A 20,984-nucleotide genomic window follows, 5' to 3' on the forward strand; every position below is an offset into this window, starting at 1 on the left:
GCTGCTGTGAAAAAGGCAACAGATTCTGGTAGGTGAGGCCACTGGAAGTGAGTGGTCTTCTGAGCCAGTGATAAAATCTTGGAGTCCACCCCCTTATCCCACTAGATGAAGGAGCATCTTGGTGGGTGGAGATCAGCACCTTAATGATCACTGCACTAGGTTGCAGTGATCCACATGGGTAGAGTGCTTAATAACCCTTTGGGTGTCCCCTGACCAGGACTTCTGGGTTCCTCCTGTGAGTTCCCCCACCTAGAGTCTCAAGGTACAGCCCTAAGATCTTCATCATTAACAAACTCTCCAGGTAACTCTTGTGCAAACCAAATTTTGAAAACCACAAATCTGGAGATGACCACACATGTTCTACCACAGAGTCCTTCACAAAGCCTCTCCCCAAAACTAGCCTTATTTTTCATTCTTTCTACTTGTCTTTTTTTTTTTTTTTTTTTTAATGAAGTCTCACTCTGTCACCAGGCTGGAGTTCAGTGGCGCAATCTCAGCTCACTGCAACGTCTGCCTCCCAGGTTAAAGCGATTCTCCTGCCTCAGCCTCCCAAATAGCTGGAATTACAGGTGCGTGCCATCACACTCAGCTAATTTTTGTATCTTTAGTAGAGATGGGGTTTCACCATGTTAGCCAGGATGGCCTCAATCTCTTGACCTCGTGATCCCCTCAGCCTCAGCCTCCCAAATTGCTGGGATTACAGGCATGAGCCACCATGCCCAGCCTTTTCTGATTATATAAAAGCAAAAGTCCCGGGGACTCATTGCTTGCTTCTTTAACTAGTGGTTCTCTTCTACCTGTGGGGCAGGAATCTTGCTTTAACATGATTCGCTGAGTGGCCAGTTTCAGGGTATCTTGATTGGGGGCAGGCAGGGTTGAAGCTTAAGGTGGGCTCAAGGTGTGGAGGGACACGGGAAACAGGAGGGCACTGGTTTGAGAAGAGTGTAGAGACTTGTGAAGACACACAGTAAATAAGCATGTAAACAAATTAGTATATGTGACTTCAACTAAAATCCCTGTGTGAAAATTAAACAAATGAAGAGAAAGAGTAAATTAATTAAAATGTATTGTCTTGGCCAGGTGTGGTGCCTCACACCTGTAATCCCAGCACTTTGGGAGACTGAGGCGGGCGGATCACGAGGTCAGGAGATCGAGACCATGCTTGCTAACACGGTGAAACCCCATCTCTACCAAAAGTACAAAAAATTAGCCGGGTGTGGTGGCAGGCGACTGTAGTCTCAGCTACTCAGGAGGCTGAGGCAGGAGAATTGCTTGAACCTGGGAGGCAGAGGTTGCAGGGAGCCGAGATCACGCCATTGCACTCCAGCCTGGGTGACAGAGGGAGACTCCATCTCAAAAAAAAAAAAAAAAAAAAAAGTATTGTCTCTTGGGTCCAATAAAAGTAATTTTCTGTTTATTTCCTTTACAATCAATGTTAATTTCAACTATTTTTAGTAACTTCCCTTTGAACTCATTGTTTCAAAATCCAAAAGTGACTTTCATTAAAGGTTGAATTTTGTTTGTGAGGACATGGAATGGGAAGCTTCAACTAATTAATTTTACTGACATACTAAAGGTGAAAACTTGTGTAGTGCTGAAAAATCGTCAAACATATATTTAGCCCATTTTTTCTGTATGTAATAGAGATTGTCAATGGAATTGAACCCACTTTCGATGAATGAAGATTTCCAGCTACTTCCAGATGCTCTCAATGGCATTTACATTTTAGTACTATAGATGGAGGAGTTTAGACTACTAGAATGATTATAAAATGCTCACGAGAACTTATTTCTTATGATTTTAAATTACAGTTGTCTCTTGAATAACAGGAGTTTGAATTTCAAGGACCCAGTTTTATGTGGATTTTTTTTTCAATACATAGAGTTGGTATTTGTAGTTCTGTATCTGAAACCAAACACGGATTGAAAAATATGGTTTTTCTTAGATGCTAAACCAACCATACTAATGGTTGACTTTTACTTTTCCCATATGTGAGGTTCTGCAGGACTTACTTTGGGACTGAGTGTGCACGGATTTTGGTGTGACCTGGGGTGAAGAGGTGCAACTCTTGATTCTTCACTCATGTTAAAGATTAATTCAGCCACTTGCTATTATATTTTCCACATCAATCTTTTTTTTCTAAATATTTGTTTTGAGAAATTTAGTTTGTGACCATGACATTAGAGAAGATAGTTGCTGTTTGTTGGATTTAGGTAAGCAAAGGGGAAAATAAGCACATAGGACCTCTTCTTCCCTATCCGTCCTTCCAATTCTCCTTCGTTCAAGGGAATTTTTGATTTTCCAGCCGCCTCCTGCCTTATCTACAATGGAGGAAATAAAGACATTAGGATATATTTCAGCCTCAGCCAGTTGGCCACACTTAGAGACACAGATCTCATATTTCCACCTGTATAACCTATTCTGTAAAGACTCAGATTCACACCATTCTAAAATGTAGAGAAATGTGCTCAGAAGCCACAGCTCTGAAGCCCTCTAATGAGGCAAATGATTGACTCAAGTGTTTGCTCTCAGCAGCAAGTGACTTCCTGCTTTGCAAAGAGAAATTTCAGAGGGCTGATTTTTGAAATTCCAAAGAACCCTACACGTCCTTATATTTTGACCCCTTACAGACCAAAATGAACCAAAATATCAGGAATATTTGGGTTGGATTTTCGTAAACTACAGAAATAATTAAAAGTTAAAGGAGCACTTACAACAAAGAAGATAAGAGATTTAGTAATTCTTCCTCCCAATAATTTTCAAATTTTAGTGCAACCTAAGAATCACTCAAATAGCTTTGGCTAAGTTCTTGGCTTCACACTCAGAGTCTGCTCAGTAGACAGAGCAGTGGTTCAAAAATGTGGGCCCCAAACATTCTGGGAACTTGATGGAAATGCAAATTCTAGGCCTGCTCAGTGACTCACATCTCTAATCCTAGCACTTTGGAAGGTGGAGGTGTGAGGAGCCCTTGAAGCCAGGAGTTTCAGACCAGCCTAGGCAACATAGCAAGACCCTGTCTCTACAAATAATAAAAAGCCAGGCATGCTGGCAAGCGCCTGTAATCCTAGCTCCTTGTGGGGCTGAGGTGGGAGGATCACTTGAGCCCAAGAATCTGGGGCTTCAGTGAGCTATGATTGTGACACTGTACTCCCACCTGGGTGACAGAGAGAGACCTTGTCTCGAAGGAAAGAAGGAAAGAAAGAGAGAAAGAAAGAAAGAAGGAGAGAAAGTTGTGGGGCGGGGGGGGAGAGAAAGGAGGGGAGAGAAAGCGGGGGAGAGAAAGGAGGGGAGAGAAAGAAAGAAACAAAGAAAGAAAAGAAAAGAAAAGAAAAAAGAAACGCAGGCAGGCAAATTCTAGAGCCCACCCCAAACTTCCAGAATCTAATACTCTGGAAGTGAGGCCCAGTAACCAGTGTTTTAACAAGCTATCAAGCTGTCCAGGTGATTCTGATGTGCACAAATGTTTAATAACCACTGAGATAGAGCATGGTTATTTTTATTTTATTTATTTTTTACCATTGTGGTTCTCACTTTGAGAAACTATTGATGTCTGGTTCCCAGGCCTGTGTCAGCTGTATCAGAACCTCCGCATACATTTAGAGAAACACTGGCAGATAGATGGGCTGCTAGGTTCATCTGTGGGCCATCTCTTCTCTCCCCACACGTCATTATCTCCAGCCAAGATGCTTCATTGCCAGGGCTTCTGCCTAAGAGCCAGCTTCACCTCTTCCTACTCCTTCCTTTTTTTTCTTCAGTTTTATCGAGGTAAAATTGACAAATAAAAAGTATATTTATGGTGCACTACATGCTTTTTTGCTATACGTATACATTGTGAAATGACCACAGTCAAGCTAATTACTCCTTTTTTCTCGTCTTACTTGACCTTTCTGAACCTCCTTAGCACCCTGAATGCTCTGTGTTCTCTAATCTGCCAACTCTCACAGTCCTTCACGGCCCAGGTCAAGGTCATTTCCTGCAAGAAGCCTCCCTTTGACTTCCTCTAGTTGTGTGTACACCTCCCATCACCTCCTCCCCTGTCAAAGCACCTACTGAACTGCATTACAATGCTCTATTTATGGGCTCCTCCACTGTCCTGTGATACTACCACCTCGCACACCACCCCAGGGTAGGACCTCATTTACCTACTGTTCTATGTCTAGCACTTAGCACAGTATCTGGCACAGAGTAGTCAGGTGCTTAATCCATGTTTGTTATGAATGAATCCCTAAGGCGGCACACTATTAGAGCTGCTTAAGAGGGTAAAAGCATGGGCTATGGCACCAGGCTGTTGGATTGAAGTCCTAGTTCTACCACTTCCAGCTATTGAAATTTGGGTAAGTTACTTAATCTCTCTGATCCTCAGTTTTCTTATCTTTAAAACAGAGACAGTGCAATTTTCTCATATTAAATGAAGTGTTCCAAATTAAGTATTTAGAGCAGAGCTTTCTGAGTATTAAGTCCTCCATGCTAGGAAGAAAATGGACCAGAAGATCCTAAGATGCTTCTGTCATGAGAAGCCTGCACATAGGACACTTTTTATTCATAGTCTCTCTATTTCTATTTTGTCTCCTTTCTTTCTCTAAATATGGTTATCTTATCTCTAGACTGCTAATATTTCTTTCTTCCTTTTCCTCTTTCTTTGACATAATACTTTATAAGTCCACAGCTCAGATCCCACATGCATAACCATTAGAGATGTGTGCGTGTGTCTGCATGTGTGCATGCATGCACTCATGCATGTGTGTGCATTTGGTTTGGTGGTTTGAGTAATTGGGTTTAAAAATGGAACTAGTGCATATCAGTAAACAGGCTATAGGCACTGACCAATTCATCAATTATAAATCTTGTTTTTGAAGGATAATCCATTACAATAAATAAAGTCTGCATGTTCCTGAAAATTGTCACAGGAAATTGTTGACTAAAGGTGAGTCTCAAGTCAAAAGAGGAAAAAAATCCTGAATATAGAAATTTACATCAAATATGAAACTTACACATACAAAAAAAAAAAAAAAACAAGCATAACTGCCTGCTAAAGTAAGTAAGGAGAACTTACAGACTATCTCTGAGAAAATGGATGAATTTTGCAGAAAGGTGCTGTTTTATCAAGAGCAGCTGAGGTTCGATCTACAGTCACCCATCAGGTTGTGTTGGCAGTTTGGTTACATATTTTTATTTTTGAAATCCTATCCTTTTCCCAGTACATGTACTCATATTCACAAATAGGATATTCATTCACTGGACAAGTGTTTCTGGGTACCTACTTTGTGCAGGATACTATCTTAATGCTGGGAAACTCGTGGATGATTTCTTTCTTACAGCCAGTTTATTGTTGTTGGTAATGATGATGATACTATTGCTATTTTTAGTTGCTATCTCTTATTGAGAAACACTTCCATCACAGGGTCTCTGCTGAGTGTTTTTTAACAAACTTTTTAAATGCACAATGTCATTTAGTTTTCACGACACTCCATGAACTAGTTAGCTACTCCCATTTCAGAGAAGGAGGCTCAGAAAGGTTAAACAACTGGCCAAACGTGGCTTAAAATCTACATAGATTGAAAGTCTGGCAAATTGAAGAATTTGAGGCAGACTCTGAATCCCAAACCCAGTTCTTGTCACTATACTATATTATGCTTCAAGATAAGCTGCTGAAGCATAAACAAATGAAAGGTTAAACATACGATAGTTCGAAGGATGGTACAAAGCGATATAGAATTCTGTTTCAAACCTGTAGTCCCAACAAAGGGTACAATTCAGCAGGAAGAATGTTCCTGCAAACATGAGCCTGGACTGCAAAATCGTTAACCCACCCAGAGAAATACAGGGAGGGATCCTCCTGCCACCAGTGTAAACACTTTTCTAAAAAGCTAGTAGATATTTTCTAAACATTGTTTTTATGCCTGACTAAATGTGCATCATACTTTGGAAGTACTTCTAAGGCAGTGATCTCATCCTCTTTGGCACCAGGAACTGGTTTCATGGAAGACAAGTTTTCTAGAAGACCAGAAGCGAGAGAAGCGGGGGTATGGTTTCAGGATAAAACTGTTCAGATCATCAACCATTAGATTCTCATAAGGAGCATGCAACCTAGATTCCTCGCATGCACAGTTCACAATAGGGTTCAAGTTCCCATAAGAATCGAATGCCACCACTGATTCAAAAAGAGGTGGAGCTCAGGCAATAACGCTGGCTCTCCCATGGCTCACGTCCTACTGTGTTGTCAGGTTCCTAATAGGCCATCGACCAGCACTGGTCCATGGCCCACAAGCTGGGGACTCCTGTCCTAAGATGCTGGTTGAAAAATGCATATTTTGCAGCATTGCTCCCTGTCCTGCTCCTACCCTCATCTTCCTACACAGACAGGTTTCAATTTAGTAGGTTCAGGTAGAACCCAGAGATATGCATTTTGATCAGCATCCAGCCAGTTTATCAAGTACTGGTCTCTAGACCACACTTGCACAAACTGTGCTTTGCATCTCCATGTAAATAACATATTTTATATGTCATTTACAGTTCTCTTATACTAATATATTATACATCTATTATTACAAAAACCCAAAATAGAGATTTTTAAAGGGATAAGATCTCTCAAAATAAAGAACAGAGCACATACTTTCTCTTTACAGTCCAACAGAGGGTGTAGCATACCATCTGCCACCCAGAGTTGAGTGAACCTCTGGCCTTGTACCCTAAGATACATCCCTATCTTATGAACTTCGGGGAGACAGGAGGCTGGGTGGAATCTGTACTGGCTCGGTGCTTAGGCTCATTCTCTGTGGCCACCATTGTTCACCTTCAGACTGGTCAGTAAATCAATTTCCATGGCTTTGAAAGAAGAGTAGACAAGTTCTGCAGGTGAGCTGTGGAAAATTTATGCAACACCAGCACCCGCAGTGAGGAGACAATCTTGAAAAATATTAGTTATGCTATACCATGGCAACTCCACCTCAGGTGCATGAATATGCAGTGTCACTCATGACACATTTGGAAATTCTCCCCGAGTGATGATTTAAATAAAATGTGAATGAAGTCCAAATGTCATTCATTTCTGCTTTTAAACAGGAATTAAAAACTCCTATAGGAAGTGTTAATACTTGTGATTTTGATTTTAAGAAAAAGGTAAAAGTTTGTTAGTAGCCCAAATGTGAGTAAAGTTTCAAAAATTATATTAAAATTAAAATTTATGAACACATCCATCCTGAAAGTACAAGATGTTATTTTACTTAAAGAAGAGATAAATCACTTAAGTGACACTTTTGCATTCCTAACTCTACATGAAATGCCGAATGTGCCAGGTACTGTGCTAGGGGAGAGAAGTAAAAAGATGAATAAGATGGCATCCCTATGTCCTAGGAAAGAAGTGCATGTGAACAATTACTGAGATTTCAAACACGAAAGGCACTGTAAAACAGGCTTGGGACAGTGCTGCAAAGCACTTAGCAGGGAGATCAGTTCTGCACAGGGATGCTGTGACCTGTAAAAAAGAAGTAATTTGGTGACATTTAAAATGGACTTAGGAGGATAGTTTACTTGACAGATGTGTTAGTCTGTTATCACGCTGCTAATAAAGACATATCTGAGACTGGATAATTTAAAAAGGAAAGAGGTTTAATAGACTCACAGTTCCACATGGCTGGGGAGGCCTCACAATCATGGTGGAAGGTGAGGAGGAGCAAAGTCATGTCTTTCTTACATGGTGGCAGGAAAGGGAGCTTGTGCAGGGGAACTCCCATTTATTAAACTATCAGATCTCATGAGATGTATTCACTACCATGAGAACAGTATGAAGGAAGCCGCCCTCACAATTCAGTTATCTCCACCTGGCCCCACCCTTGACACGTGGGGATTATTGCACCTCAAGGAGAGATCTGGGTGGGGACACAGCCAAACTATATCAACAGAGAAGGCAGGAAAGAGAAATCCAGGCAGAGGAATGAACCACAGCAGGGAGACAGAATGAATGGAGAAAAGGTGGCCCTGGTTACAGCCACTGGGAAGCTGAGGAAATGGCAGAGGGAAAGTAACCTGTAAAAGAAAAACTGAGAAGTTGCGCCAGAGAAGAAGGAGGAAGGCCAGGAGCATTGGTGTCCTAGAAGGCAGGGACAAGACTAGAGGAAGTGGAGAGCAGTGTGAAGTCCTGCTGACAGTAAATGAGTTGGATTTGAGGATACAGAGGTCATAGAGAATCTTGGCAAAAGCATTTGCTGAGGTGCACTGGGGTAGCGTAGACACAACACAATGTGAATGGTTGGTGATGATATGAAGACATGACTAGCCATAATCCTTTCAAGAATTTTGTGGTGAGGGGAAATGAAGATGGAAGCATAGGTGAGGAAAAATACGGTGTGAGAAGAGCTTCTGCTCCTATTGTTTTAAGATGAGAAGGACCTAAGCATAATTAAATGATAACAGGAAAGGACCAATAAGAGGGGAGCCTAGTGAGGCTATGGGAACAGAAGGCAGGAGCGTGGGAGAGCTGAGCTCTGGATGCAGGGAAGGGTCCCTCTTCCCTTGGGACAAAACAAGAGGGCAAAAGAGATGGGTATTGAGGCTGATCTTGGCATAGAGTTGTTGGTGAGAAGGCCAATGGCATTATTTCCTCCAAGAAGGCACAGCTGTTTCCTGAGAGCAGGCTGTGTGTGCATGTGTGTACATGTGTATGTGCATGGTGCACACACTTGGCCACGCTGATGCTTGGAGATTTAAGGACAATGAAGACATCATAAAGATGTCTCTGGGGATAATTGAAGAGTTCCAGGCTGGATGAGGGCCCATGTCCCTCTTCTAATCTTTCCTGGCCTTAGACCATACAAATGTCTGGCTTCTTTGCACTCTCACTTGCAAGACGTTGAGTTTGTGTGTTTGTATATATGTATAAATAGGTGCTCTTGACCGGGCGCAGTGGCTCATGCTTGTAATCCCAGCACTTTGGGAGGCCGAAGTGGGCGGATCACCTGAGGTCAGGAGTTCGAGACCAGCCTGACCAACATGGAGAAACCTCATCTCTACTAAAAATACAAAATTAGCCCAGTGCGGTGGCGGGTGCCTGTAATCCCAGCTACTAGGGAGGCTGAGGCAGGAGAATCACTTTAACCCGGGAGGCGGAGGTTGCAGTGAGCCAAAATCACGCCATTGCACTCCAGCCTGGGCAACAAGAGTGAAACTCCATCTCAAAAAAAAAAAAAAAAAAAATACATGGTCTTGAATTTTCCTGCAGGCAGAATCTCTGGTTTCTCTTAATACCTAGTAGAGTTCAGACACATAGAATATATTCAATAAATAATTCTTGGTTGGTTGAAATATCTTTCAACTCATTATACCCCAACTTTTAGCCAATAGGTAGACTCCAAAGGTGAAAAGCAACTATAATTCTAAGACGGCCCTTCCCTAGAGACAGGGAACTGAAATTGAGTCATCATTTTTAGCAGGAATGCATATTACCATAAAGAAAGTTTTCTCTGATCTGACCAATGATGGGTGCATGTCATAACACTGAATGAAAACCTCTTAAAATGCAATACGTTTTGTGCTTTACCTATTTCCTCTCCATTAACACACAAACATATGCACACTCATGCACACAAATGCACACATACGTGCACATCTGCGGGTGCACACCACAACAAAAACCCAAACATCTTTTTGATCCTTAGATGGCTGGCAGCGTGAATTTTCTGTAATGTAAACGAAGAAGCAGTGGGCAGGATAAAGGGTTAAGTAAGGATCTCTAATAATGCTTCAACTTGTTCTTTGAGGAGTAACAAAGAGAGGAAGAAGCACAGGCTTTGTGGAAGGAAATTCCCAGGCCCCACTTCGGACATTCGCAACCTGCCCTGTGAACCCCTGAGGGGTGTCTGATAATAAACACTTGCAAACAAAACAATCCTAAAAGGCATTTTTACTAACATTCTCACATTCTCACCAAAGAACTACAACACGTTTTCCTGAATCTGCCGACCTTGGGGTCGGGATATCCACCTGCCAGCAGAGGCCAACAATCCAGTCCCTGCTCAGGCTGGTGTTTGTACGTGCAGGTCCCCCTTGCTCCTTGAGCCTTTGATTGGGCAGGGGTGGTGATGGAGCTGTGGAATGCAGATCACAGACTCAATACCAGACAGGATGGGTGTGGACTGCTGTGTGCAGACCTGAGACCCACCTCTTCATCTTCCCCAGAGACCCCCAGACATAGCCCTGAGCATTGCAGCTTTGAGTAATAATGCAGTGACCTTCCCTAGGAGTAGAAAGAACTTGACAAAGGCATGAAAAGCTCTGCTTGCAAAGTGTGCCAATTAAGTAACAAACTGGTCTTCTTTTCCTGTAGTAGCAAAACAAACAAATAAAACCCCTGGAGACTTGACAGTAAATATTTGTGCAGAAGTTTCTTGTAAGAAGCTCAAAACATGTTAGGATCAAGATGCAAAAACTTAAGTAAAAGTCTAGTTTGGGTGAGATTGTTTGTAATATTACACCTTATTTATCCCCAAACTAATAGGATGTGAGATCTGTTATGCCCATTTCATCAATGAATACATGAAGGATCAGAAACTGGCCTAGAATAATAATAAAGTTCTGGGCGATTCAGGTATCTGATACTTGCTCTAATGAGTGTGTATATGTGTGTATGTGTGTGTTTAATGGGGCTGTGTGTACACAGATTTATGACTTTTTTTTTAACTAAAATATGCTTAAAATACCTTTTTTAATTGCAATTCAAGCCAAGATCCTCAAATGGCATCATTGTCTCAGGTCTAGACCAGAATTCATTTCACAGTGTGGGTGAGATTTAGATCCTTGACTACAAAAAGAAAGCTGACCCTTTACTTTGAATTGCCGTCACTGGTCTCTGGAATATTTTTGGATGACTACTCATTTGCATCTGTCCACAGTTGGCAGGCAATCTCCCTCTTGACCCCGGCCCTCAAGACCACATTGATCCAACCGAGGTGATGACAGGCTCCAGATTTTACTCTAGGCGGGGTTAACATGAGCCTCTACTCAGGCCTCCTTCTGTCCTTTGTGCTGTAACAATGGGCGGAAACACAGCCTTGTTAGAGGAAATTCCCAGGGCCATGCTTTGGACATTAGACAGTGGCTTTGCTATGCTGGGTAGGCTGATGTGCATCTAAAAATAAATACACTGGTCTGCAAGGGTTTCTATGATTTTGTTCTGCACAGTTGATTACATTTCAAAAGTTTTTTTTAAGTTAGTGTTTTTAAGAAAGCTAATTTAGGTAAGCCTTGAGAATAAAATATATCATGGCTTTGTTTTGGTTTGAAAATATATAGCATTTGCTTACAACTGTTTCTGTTGAAAGCACTGCTGCTTTTTTCCCCCAGGATCTCAAAGTGAGATTGAAGAAAGCAAAGTCATGCTGAGATGCTGCCCAAGCATGGTCAGAAACATGCAAGGGTCCAGAACTGCACGTTCTTTGAGTCCACAAAGGATAAAGTATTAACAGAAAGCTCTGGGGCTGCCTGGAGTGGTTGGTGATGTGTATAGGGCCTACCTAAGCGTAAGTCTCACTTCTCTAAAAGTTTCCGTGTCCTTACTTCACAGAGAGACTGCTCTTCTGGTGGTTCATGTAGCAGAAAAGGAAAGATGGATAGAAGGCCAATGAACTTGACTCACAGCAGGCAGACAATTCCAGCCAGCTCTCTTCTCTCCCCAAAAGTCAAATATTCCATTCATAGTCCTTGTAATTTAGAAGATGGTAGAATCAGTTTCTTTTTCACATTTTAAAATTAGATCTCTGAATGGCTAGGAACCCATATCCATGTAGTTGTGTTTCCGTTTTGGCTAGAGGAGAAATCAGAGCCAAAGCTCTGAGCCTTGCTGTTATTTGCCTGACTCTACTTGAGCTGAAAACGTACATAAATGCGGTAGTTTTCCATCAAATAGGAATGTGTTTGCAGCACAAGAAGTAACCCACAATTTAGTTAAAGAGTAACCCAAGAAGAGTGGTTTACAGTGAACTTTTCCCTCCTCATTGTTCTGATTTCTTTTTTGCTCTTTCCTGGAAGTCCAGCCTACTCCATTGTTACTAAGACCCTATTTTAAACTTACTGCAGCAGATAGCTAGGGCTAGCTTATGGAAAGTCAGCTACCCTCACTCTAGCCTGATGACTTTTTTCGCAGACCTTCATTCGGTGGCTTGGATCACTGCACTGACATCACGAGACTCTTGATAGCTTTGAGCGGGAAGGGACCTTCGAGGTCATCACCCGGACTCCACCCAGTGTGGGCATCCCTTTGGGAACACCCTGGCCACTAGTCCGTCTTCCAGGGTGCTGGAACATTGCCCGGGACAAGGCGTTCACCACACCACAAGGCAGCTCACTCATTTTTAGATGATTCTGATGGTGGGTAAATCCTTCCACACATTGGGCTGAAATCTGTTACGCTATAATTTCCACTCATTGATCTTCTGTTGACCTTCCCTTTTCCCACACAGAGCAACCTTTAGGTATTTAAAAGCAACCTTCATGTGCTACAAGATGTACTTCTTACTTTTAACTGTCCCCTGAATGTTCCTTTAACTATTCCGTGAATGACAGTTTTCTCATTTCACCATCTTGGCCAACCTCCTCTTTTAAGACTTGGTGTTTTTTGTTTTTTGTTTTGTTTTGAGACAGAGTCTTGCTCTGTCACCAGGCTGGAGTGCAGTGGCACAATCTCAGCTCACTGCAACCTCTGCCTCCCGGGTTCAAGCAATTCTCCTGCCTCAGCCTCCTGAGTAGCTGGGACTACAGGCAAGCGCCACCACGCCCAGCTAATTTTTGTATTTTTAGTAGAGACAGGGTTTCACTAGGTTTGCCAGGAAGGTCTCAATCTCTTGACCTCGTGATCTGCCCACCTCGGCCTCCCAAAGTGCTGGGATTACAGGCAGGAGCCACTGCCCCGGGCCAACCTGGTGTTTTTTAAAGGAACCTATTTGGCACTTTAGATATGCAATCTTCTTATAACTGTGCACTAAGTATTGGTTCATATTTTCAGAAACAAAACAAAGACCTGGCAAGATACAATTACTTGTTCAAGACAGGAGATTAAAAACTAGGTCTGCCTCTTTCTAGCCCACAACATGCCTCTCATTAAAAAAGAAATATTGAGCCAGATATAGTCCAGGCTGATTTCAAATACATCCTGAGATCTGTGGCAGGCCACAGGAAACCTCTCACGCAGGTTAACTTCCCTTTTGTTGTTACAACGTGTGTTTATTGACAGAGATTAAAGTGAACTTGAGTGGGTAAGAAATTACCAACAGAAAACATTCAGTTGTTGAAAGGCAGCTATAGACAAGGTGGGCATGGAGAGGGCCTGGAGGCAGAAAGGCATAGGAACAACAGTAAGCAAGAAGGGATTCCAGAGGTGCAGGAGGCGTGTCATTTGGAAGCTCTGGACAACGGAGGAGGAAGAGAAGAAGGCTGGAATAGAGAAACAGCAGTCCCTTGGGAGCACCTCAGCAGTTTTCTTTAGCCTAAACCTGGTGGTTGTGTCTGTTTGCTTTCTCCCAAGTGTCCATGTGCTCTATGGGAGGGCAAAGCGTGGGGGACAATGATACTATGCTCTTCTCCAACATTTGATTCTAGGTGAAATATGGCTAAGACACAAATCTTTGGGTGGAAAAAGGAGAATACCACATGTAGTCAGAAAGGGAATCCCATTAGCTGTGCTACAGTGAGAGATGATGTCAGGAACTGCCTATACGTCTACCTGCTTCTAGATTTTTCCTGCACCACTTGGTAGAGCTACTTCCTTCTCTTTTCCTGGCTGCTTTCCTAAAGCACGGATTGCTTAATGGAGGCCCTTCCTCCCTCCTCATCTAACCTGCTTCAGAGCAGCTCTACACCCAACGATGAATGCCTCATAGATTCCTCTGAGTTGCAGGACACTGCTCCCCAGGACTCACGGGCAACTGTGCTCTTGGGGAAGTACCAAAGCACAATGTTAATGTCAATGGCTGAACACATGGGCATAGTAAATAAAATGGCTCTCTTAAGATCTCTTCGAGCTGGCTTGACTCAAAGAAATACAGAACACTGCGTTTCAAACTGCCGTGAAGCATGAGAGAATGTGAGTGCAGAGGCTCTGTGGATATGGTCTTCTCTTTGCACTCTGAAATCAGAGATTCTCTCCCCTGTAGCTCTCTATCTTGTTCACCACTTGAAAAACTCAAGGTTCAGAGAAAAGTTGTGGATCCACCCAAGGGTCACATGGCAAGACAGTTGCAGGCACAGGACTAAATCTGAGGCCCCAAAGCACAGTCCAGCTTTCTTTCTACTGAAGCACACTGACTTCAAGCTTCAAGTTCTCAAGGCCTTTACTTGGATGTGCCAGCATTTGTTAGGGATCAGGCTTATTTCAGTTTTCCTTAATACTTCCATAAAAGAGAAGTAGCATAGAGGATGACAAAAAGTAAGTCCTCCAGATGAGAGCTGCATGGAGGCAGGACTCACATCTGTATTGTTTGCCATTACATCTCTAGCACATAGCACACTGCTTGCCCTGTGAAAGGGACTCAGTGAGTCCTTGACTTAGAGTGGCAGAGAATGCGGGGCACCGATAGGGAAACGCCTAATGAAAGAGGCTGTCACAAAGACATAAAGAAATAGATTCTAAAAGGCATGGCACATGGAAAGTACTCAGAATATTTGGTGAGTAAATGAGTCTAGCAACATTTCAGAAAGAAGAGTATAGGAAAATGCTATAAGGATAAAAAATATGTTTGGAAGATTCAAACTATAGATCTCTATCTCATAATTAATTAGGGTTTTTCAGACAATGTACACATTCATTTGCTCATTCATTCATTCATTCAACAAAATTGATTGAGCAGAAGCTATGTGCCCAAAACTGTGCCAAGTGCTATGGGTTTAGGCATAGAAGACCAATAACTCCTCAAGAGTGAGAATAAATATAGCAAATATCATTTAATGTACTTAGGGATATGTCAAAACATTCCACCAAGTACCAGAAAAATCACAGACCTGAGAATCGCTTAGTAGAAGAGGGATGAAGGGGAATGAAGGTGTACAAACGAGGCCTTAATGGGCAATTGAGTGGGGAAGATGATTAGGGGTATCCCAGGCAGGGAGGACAGCACACACAGAAATAGGAAGGTGTTAGAGTATTCACATATTAGGGAACTGCAAGGTACTTAGTTTAGTTGCAAAGACAGATGCTGAGAGGGTGAGGCTGGCAGGAAAATACGGAGCCGACTTTGATTTTTCTACCCTCCTTAAGTGAATGCTTCTCAAACTTTAATGTGCATATGCATCACCCAGGGATTAAAATGGAGATTCAGAAGTCTGGGGAGGGACTAAGGAATGTGTTCCCAAGTGATCATTTCCAGCTGATGCCTGATGCAGCTGGTCCTTGGACTACACTTTAGGTAGCAAGGCTGTAAGCAACAGAGTGCAACAGAAATATTTCACTGAGGTCAGGCACCATGGCTCCCACCTGTAATCCCAGCACTTTGGGAGGCCAAAGTGGGCAGAATACCTGAGGTCAGGAGTTCAAGACCAGCCTGGGCAACATGGTGAAACCCCATCTCCACTAAAAATACAACATTTAGCTGGGCGTGGGGGTGCGTGCCTGTAGTCCCAGCTACTTGGGAGGCTGTGGCACGAGAATCACTTGAACCTGAGAGGCAGAGATTGCAGTGAGCCGAGATTGCACCACTGTACTCCAGACTGGGCAACAGAACAAGACACAGTCTCAGAAAAAAAAATTATATATATATATATATATATATATATATATATATATATAATCACTGAGAGTGGCGTTATTAGAACTGCAAAATCCGAAGAACCCTGTAGCAGAGTATGGAAGATAGAATGGAGGGAGACTGTATTGATGTAAAATACATAAGTGGTAAGAAATTATGAGCATTAGAGCTAAATAAACTAGAAAAGAATAGTAAATGTTCAATACATAGGTATGAATAGTTTGATATTCCATGAAGTCTGTATAAATTATTTCTGTTAGAGTAAAGGCTGGTTGTGAAGACAAAATGAAACAATAAAAACATAAGATGCCCAAAAAAAAAAAAAATCCAGAGAAATACGTAGTGGTACTTAAATAAGACCTGGTTCTTCTCTGAGTCTCAGTGACCTATCATCTTGAGCCTTAACAGTGACCAACAAGAGCACCCAGCTAAGGAGTGAGTATCATCCCTACAGACAACCACCACCACAGCCTCTGAGCCATCCCTGGATATTCGTTGTCACTGCTTGTATTGAATTTCAGGAAACTTCTGGAATAACAACTGTTTCACCACAAATTCTAGAAAATAATGTGGAAGTCCACCAAGTCCACCAGATCCTTGAACAAAGTACTCATTTTTTTTTTTTTTTTTTTTACTTACAGCACATAGGCACTCTAAATTAGGAACACCTGTTCCTATTTCTGTTAGCAAATTCTCTGTCAAATCTAGTATTTCTTTAACTGAAAACCTCAGAAAGGAAGAACAAAACAATCATGGTAGCGGTCTATACTATTAAAAAGAAAAGGCAGTTAGTAAAAATTACCCCATGCAGATGCCAAAAAACAACTACTTCTAATGAGATGTGCACTCCAAAGAAAATAAGAATCGCCGCCATGATCTGTATACTGACTGGCATTCTTTATCCAAAGCTGTACAGATTTGAAAAATCCATATGTCATATCCCCTCTTTAGTCCTCACAGTCTTGTACATCAGTAAATCTCCACAAGACACACAGGTTGAGAGCATGCAGCCTACTAGAAAAGCCACGTGGAAATGCACATCTATTCCAGAGCAGCTGGATTCACATTTAACATGACAAATCAAAACAATGCAGGTACTTACCTTTCTCTTCTGGGGTTTGCAGGCTCCTAAAATTTAATACCTTACTGCTGATCTGCCCCAAAACCTCTCAGGTGAGGTGAACCTTGAGGGTATCCCATTCAATTACACAGCCAGAGGAGGGTGGGGTTTCACAAGACCAGACTTCAAATGCTGGGAATCTTGCGGGTTCCCAGGCTGTCGGGAGCAGAGGTGAACTGCCTTCTGTTCTCTGCTGCAGGAAGAAGCCGGGAGACACTGAGTGACTGGAGGTAGGGGGCGGGGGCTTGGGGGAGGGAAGTAATATGGGGACTGTAATAAATAAGAGATCCTCTCCACATGATTTCCTGTATTTGGTGCCTGATGCCTCTCTCCAGGGTCCCTAGAGGAAACAAGAAACTTGTCTTCTGGCCATTGGAAAGAAGAGAATAAACACGGAGAACTGTGAAAAGAAGCAGCAGGACCCCAGGCAAGGAGCTGATGGGCCAGCCAACTTTACCTTTTACCAAGTGCTTTCTTCCTGAAGTTCCTCTAAGTGTTTAACTCTGCAAAAGTCAATGATGTCCTCATCCTCTTCCACTGTGCTGAAGCATATTCTGGCCTCAGGCCAGATGTCATGTTACAAAGCAGCTGGTTAGAGAGGCAGGTTAGAACAGGCCCCGGAAGACTCCATTCCCAGCCTCAGGAAAGACCCTCTAAGCTCTGTCTTTGGAAAGTCTGATGTTTCTTAATCTTGGACTGACTCCATAGTCCTCCGGCCATTTTGCCCTAGAGTTTAAAGAATTATCAGGAGGCCACCATCCATGGATTGCGAGAAGTAGGATCCTCTACATTATTTATGGGGTTCCATGTAAAACAAAAATGTGACACCCGGTGACAACAGAACATTAAAGCAAGTGTGGGGACTCTCTGGAGCACAGGACTCTATGCAACCGTACCAGGTCGCAGACTCACCAACCCAATCCTGGCTGTAGAAAGAAGGTGGGAACCTCGGGCTGTGTGGATTTTCACACACTGAGCTGTTGAGAGGCCTGGACTACCTGCATTGTGTTCAGTGGGGTGACAGTCAGTCCTCGAACAGCAGTACACTTGGAAGCTGCTGCAAGGTGGCAGACAGGGAGGAGGGTGGATGCTGGGTTGTGGATGTGAGCAGACAAAGACCACAAACATATCACTGAGTTAAAATCACACAGTGGTCTCCTTGCCCATCTTTTCCCTCACTTCCTATCCATTTTCCTCCCAGCAACCAGGGCAATGTCTTTCAAATGCCATCTTCATGGTGGGATTCCCATACTTAAAATGTTTCAGGAGCTTAAGGATATAGGCCAAACCCTTAAATGCACAATGGCCAATCTCTCCTACTTTCCCTCAAAGTCCACTTTCACCTGCACTCTCCTCATGCCCTTTCCCATTCCCTCCTTCCCCACTTCTCTCCACTCAGTGAAGCATGTCCTCCCCTCCACGACCCAATTCCTTGAATCTCACATCCTTCAGAATGCATTTTCCAATTTCTGGGCCCCTTTGGCATTCTTCCAAGCAAACCATGCTTATCTCTCTTGTAACACTAAAGCAAGGAAGCCTGCCTACTTTTCTCTCTGTCTCCTTCTTGGCTGTCCCTCTGTGCGGTCGAGGACTGTGTCTGCTTCACCGTTATATCCCTCGCATTCAGGATCCAGCAGTGTCTGGTTTGTGTGGGTTTAACATTAGGAGGAGGAGCATCATCAACTACAGTTGCTGTTGGGTGTGACGGTGCGCACCTGTACAAGTCCCAGCTACTCGCGTGGTGAGGCAGGAGGACTGCTGGAGCCCAGGAGTTTGAGACCAGCCTGCGTGAGACCCTGTCTTTACAAAATAAAATTAAATAAATTACAGTTATTACATGTTAGGGAAAGGAGAATATATGACTTAGAGGAAAACACAAGACTGTTGTTACAGTTTTAAAAAGTGGAGCAACTTCATGAGTGGTATTGCAGAGCTAGTGCTGAATATTATTAAAATGCTGTAGTTTGTAATATGCTGTGTATTGCAGCCTCGCAGAGATTATTATAAGTAGGCAACAACCTCTATTCCATAAGTGAAGTCTTAGATATGCTCACAAGAAAGAGGACTAAAGCTAGCAAGGGTGAAGGAAATGGGAGTCTGTTGGAGGTGAGGGGAGAAGGAGGGAGAAAGAAGGGGCAGTGAAAAGGAAAGAGGAAAAGAGGAGGGAGGGATATGGGAGGAGGGATAGAGACATGAGAGGTGGGAAGAATCACATGAATGGAACGAAGCTTAGAAAACAGTGAGGTGGTGGGGAGGGGAGGACAACCCCGGTGAAGTCAGCATTTTTCTGGAAGCAGTGCACCACGGGCAGGCTCTATGCACCCTGCCTGACTCCCCTGCACTTTCTCAGGCTGCCTGATGAATCAAGCCTGTTTTTCAACAAGTCAAAAGGCAAAAGGGGGTCTAGGGACATGCCACTACAGCTCTTAAAACACAACAGTTAGCTTCTCCTTTTTGCTTGGACTTTGAAACATTATTAAACCACATAGTCACTTTTTTATTTCATGATTTTGAATACTTCCATGACAATATTACATCTGGAATTTCTAAGCATATATTCTGGTTACTTTTCGCTGTTCCTCTGAATCAAGAGGTCACTTTGTGTGATGATGAGGGCTGCACATGGGTGAGAAGTCCCAGGTGAGGCTAGATGATTGGAGTACAAGCTAGAGTAACAAGACCCATACTCTAGCATCTATAAAGGTCATCCAAACATAGGTGATTCTCAATATCTGGTTTTGTGCATTTAATTGTCATTTAATATATGCATCTATCTAGAATAGAGCAAAGATATTTATTAAGCCAATCATTTGAACTTTATGAAGTCTTAATTTGATTTCTAATTAATGAATATTACTTCCATTAGAAATGGAAGTGTCAGAGAAAATAGTGAAAGGCTTTCAAATAGGAAAAGATGACTTGGGTGTCCTGTCAATAGAGCGTTGAGAGTTTTCTAGCAAACAACGTACTGCTGGGGAGCTGAATCTATAGGGTCTCTACATTTGATCATCTTTGACTGGAGGTTTAATAATTCTGAAGGATGTAGAAACTAATAGTAATACAAACGATATTTGACCATAGAAATGCACATTAGTTTTGTCCAGTAGAGATATAATTGCCTTCCACCCTATAGAAATGGTTATTTCAAACATTAAATTTTAGTGCATGTTAGGATATTAGCCAGTTTTTGTAGTTATTAGCAAATTCAATTCTGCATTCCTTATTGTCTCTATATAAATATATCTGCTCTTGGGATTTCCCTTTGAACAAGTTCTAATGTTTTATCACTCCTTCATTAATTAATGAATTAAATAAAATCTCTTTCGCATGTTCATTTTATATCTGTTTGAATCAGGATTTCATCTTTTGAAAATGATCTTTTAACAGAAGGGCAGGTGATAGTGCTTACAGCAGGTTGTATCAGGAATTTTCAATGGCAAAACTGTTTTCTTAAATATTTGGCCTAGTTTTATACGTTCCTTATGTAAAATAAAAACAGGAAATAAACTAAGTGTGTTGATTATGAAAGTAAATGACAAAGCTTATCAGCTGAACAATAGGTGGGTACAGAGTTTCAGTTAGGGCAGGAGTACAGGCAAAGCCCAAACCAGAACTATGTAAAACAATAACTGGATCCGGGTTTACTAAATATGGTGAAAGTGGCCTAGGTTTGGACTCACTAAAACCAGTACCTTGGAGGAAAGAAAACCTTGATAAGCAAAGGGCATACATTTCAGGCGTTCAGTATTTTTAAGACAGTATTTTTAGGAATTCTTGCCATATAGGCAATTATTCAGAAATGTCCTACTATTAATCAGCTATAGCAAACCCTTCAACGTAGGAGACAATGACATTTTGAAAGGAAGAAATCAGAAAACATAAATATATTTGTGTGGTTTGGGTTCTCTTTAATTTTTATATTTGTTGTATTTTTAGTGTATATGACTTACAATCTATATCTTTAAAATCAAAGATACAAAATAATTTATCTTTAAGGATCAGTCTGGCCAATCAGTTTGGTTTGACTCACTAAAGCTCTTAGTGCCAGATCGGCAGCTAAACATGAGGCCTTTTTGTTTTGTTTTGTTTAATTTTTATTTTCAAAATGAATTTGCCATTAATTTTGTAATTTAGAG

The 20,984-nt window shown here is 42.1% G+C and overlaps 1 protein-coding gene across 2 annotated transcripts in view; it reads right to left on the reverse strand.

Annotated features, from left to right (window-relative positions):
* The window catches only part of ADGRF5 (adhesion G protein-coupled receptor F5), a 103,831-nt gene extending 86,760 nt beyond the window's left edge, over nucleotides 1-17,071 (reverse strand). Inside the window, exon 1 of one of the 2 annotated variants that reach the window (XM_033217385.1) lies at nucleotides 16,831-17,071. The gene's annotated coding sequence lies outside the window, so the exon portion shown is untranslated. The remainder of the gene's footprint in view (nucleotides 1-16,830) is intronic. The other variant, XM_033217389.1, reaches the window with a different exon arrangement.
* Between the last annotated feature and the right edge of the window lie 3,913 nt (nucleotides 17,072-20,984).

The sequence above is a fragment of the Trachypithecus francoisi genome, unplaced genomic scaffold (assembly GCF_009764315.1).
Source record: "Trachypithecus francoisi isolate TF-2019V2 unplaced genomic scaffold, Tfra_2.0 Lachesis_group10, whole genome shotgun sequence".
Taxonomy (NCBI): domain Eukaryota; kingdom Metazoa; phylum Chordata; class Mammalia; order Primates; family Cercopithecidae; genus Trachypithecus; species Trachypithecus francoisi.